The sequence below is a fragment of the Octopus bimaculoides genome, chromosome 1, assembly GCF_001194135.2.
Source record: "Octopus bimaculoides isolate UCB-OBI-ISO-001 chromosome 1, ASM119413v2, whole genome shotgun sequence".
Lineage (NCBI taxonomy): Eukaryota > Metazoa > Mollusca > Cephalopoda > Octopoda > Octopodidae > Octopus > Octopus bimaculoides.
The window spans coordinates 87,253,814-87,256,683 of NC_068981.1; the positions used below are offsets into that span (position 1 = coordinate 87,253,814).

At 34.2% G+C, this 2,870-nt stretch overlaps 1 protein-coding gene across 1 annotated transcript in view; it reads right to left on the reverse strand.

The window, feature by feature from the left end:
* Nucleotides 1-2,870, reverse strand: part of LOC106870660 (ATP-dependent translocase ABCB1) — a 130,796-nt gene that overhangs the window by 83,887 nt on the left and 44,039 nt on the right. The window lies entirely within an intron of this gene.

Sequence of the window (2,870 nt, forward strand, 5' to 3'; positions counted from 1 at the left end):
TGTGTGTGTGTGTGTGTGTGTATATACGATGGGCTTTCAGTTTCCGTCTACCAAATCTGCTCAGGCTTTGGTCGACCCAAGGCTATAGAAGAAGACACTTGCCCAAAGTGTCACGCACTGGGACCGAATCCGAAACCATGTGACTGAGAAGCAAGCTTCTTACCACACAGCTACACCAGCACCTATACTGAACATTTTAAAATAGAAGATCCATGTAATATCTATTCTTATTACACAGTTGGTACTCTGCTATATGTTTTAAGTGTTTCTATAAGATAAGATATTTTATAGCGAAAGAGAAGTCTTCTTTCAAATCTTTAGAAAATCCTCATATAACGCAAGATTGTACATAACTCGCAGGCTTTAATATTTTTCTTTCTTCTAAGCCGCTTCTAGATGCTGTCACAGATTAGATAAATCGCCAAATTTAGGTATCTGAAGGAATATTTAGTTTAAGCCTTTTCCGATTGAATTACCTTCCTATTACGAATAAACCAAGATTAAATGAAACTAATATCTATATTTCATTAAGAACAGTTTTGAAACAAAATATATCTTCTTAAGTTCGTCTTCACTGTATGTAATATAACTCGGCCAAATGATAGAATTGGTTAATTTAGAACCGGAGTCCATATAAAATTATGTTGCAAATATTTTCTAGTTACACTTTTACAATACACTATTTTAATATTTTTATACAATTCCTAATAATGTTTGATTATAAAAATACAATAGGATTTTATAAGAAATTAAATGTGAGAGTCCCCAAGTAAAATAAAAATCAAATGGGTCTATAGATGAAAAAAAAAAGTGGTTGAGAAATACTGATTTAGTGCATCAATAAATGACTTTGAAAAACAATTTGGAGATGGAATAGATCCAACTATTTAAATCTTACATCAGTAGAATGCTCGTAAATTGCTAATTAAAAACCAGCAGGATTTATTTAATATATCAACCTATTCTGTTAGATAAATACATTGATTTATTTTCCTTTAATTCTTTGAATTTCATGATTTATTTTTCTTTTCTTTTTTGAATTTCATAAATCCAAAACACAACCAAACATTATTTCATATCTAGCGGTGCCTTCAACATCAGTTGACGCTACTAAATTATCTATGTTATCTCAAAAAAAAAAAAAAAAACTCTGATTATCGGAAGCAACACCAACAATAGAATTTTCGTGTCTATACATACATTTTCAGTAATAGAGTTTCTATAATCTACTGACATTTAACTGCCCTGAACGCAAACATTACTCATTAATCGGAAAATATATAACATCATTTTGATCGTGACCAACTAAAGTCTCACTGTACAAATACTTATAATGATTACCTCAAATGATATCATCAACCTAAAACTGTTTTAAGATTAGAATCATCTTTATAGTCGGAACATATTTTCTATATTTAAAAGATGAGGGATTATGTACATTATTTACATTTGACGGATATTTGTCCTTATCTCGTTTGTTGTTAACACAACGTTTCGGCTGTTATACCCTCCAGCCTTTATCAGGTGTCTTGGGGAAATTTCGAACATGGGTTCTCATTCCTAAGGTATTTTTCGATGTTATTATTATTATTATTATTATTATTATTATTACTATTGCAGGCAGTGACCTGAATAATAATAATAATAATGATAATAATAACATCAAAAAATACCTTAGGAATGAGAACCCAGGTTCGAAATTTCCTCAAATGTAAATATTGTACGTAATATATTTTACTCATGAGTATTAATCACACGTATTTCTAGGTTCATGTGAAGCAAGGGCGATATCTGCTTGTTTATAAAAATATTAATGGGTATCGAAGGATACAAACATTCTTCGACACGGTATTGTCTGTCATCTTTTCTATCATCATTATAACGACAACTGCTCCTTAAAAATGCTGGTTCGACACCATCTTAAGCATACTTTCCGTGTTCATCTGACCTCCTCTACGTGTAACCCAAACTGCTAACCCAGATCCTAGACGATATCGATAATTACAACTTATTAATGTTTGAAAATTTAGACATATGCAGCAGATAAAGTAGTATTTCCATTCAACCCTATTTATCAATTGTATAAATTAAATGGTAGTTTTGAATTTAAATAGCTTTGTATAATTCTTTTACTACCTTTTCGCTACTTCATCCCCTTACAACGCGATATCACATTAAGAAAGTTAACAAGTTTATATAAGAAACAATATTGAGACAGCCCGTGAAATTATTATTTCCTTCTGGCACTCCGTCGGTTACGACGACGAGGTTTCCAGCTGATCCAATCAACGGAACAGCTCATGAAATTAATGTTCAAGTAGCTGAGCAATCCACAGACACACACGTACCCTTAACGTAGTTCTCTGGGAGAGTCAGCGTGACAGGAATAGCCCTTTAAAATACAGGTACTACTCATTTTTGCCAGATAAGTAAACAGAAGCACCGTGAAATAAAGTGTCTTGCTCCAAGACAAAGCGCCACCGGATATCGAATTCATGACCTTATAATTGTAAGCCACTTAACCACTGAAGTCATTATTTAAAGATATTATTAATCAAAAGTGGAGGCGCAATGGCCCAGTGGTTAGGGCAGCAGACTCGCGGTCATAGGATCGCGGTTTCGATTCCCAGACCGGGCGTTGTGAGTGTTTATTGAGCGAAAACACCTAAAGTTCCACGAAACTCCGGCAGGGGATGGTGGTGAACCCTGCTGTACCCTTTCACCACAACTTTCTCTCACTCTTTCTTCTTGTTTCTGTTGTGCCTGTAATTCAAAGGGTCGGCTTTGTCACACTGTGTCACGCTGAATATCTCCGAGAACTACGTTAAGGGTACACGTGTCTGTGGAGTGCTCAGCCACTTGCACGTTAA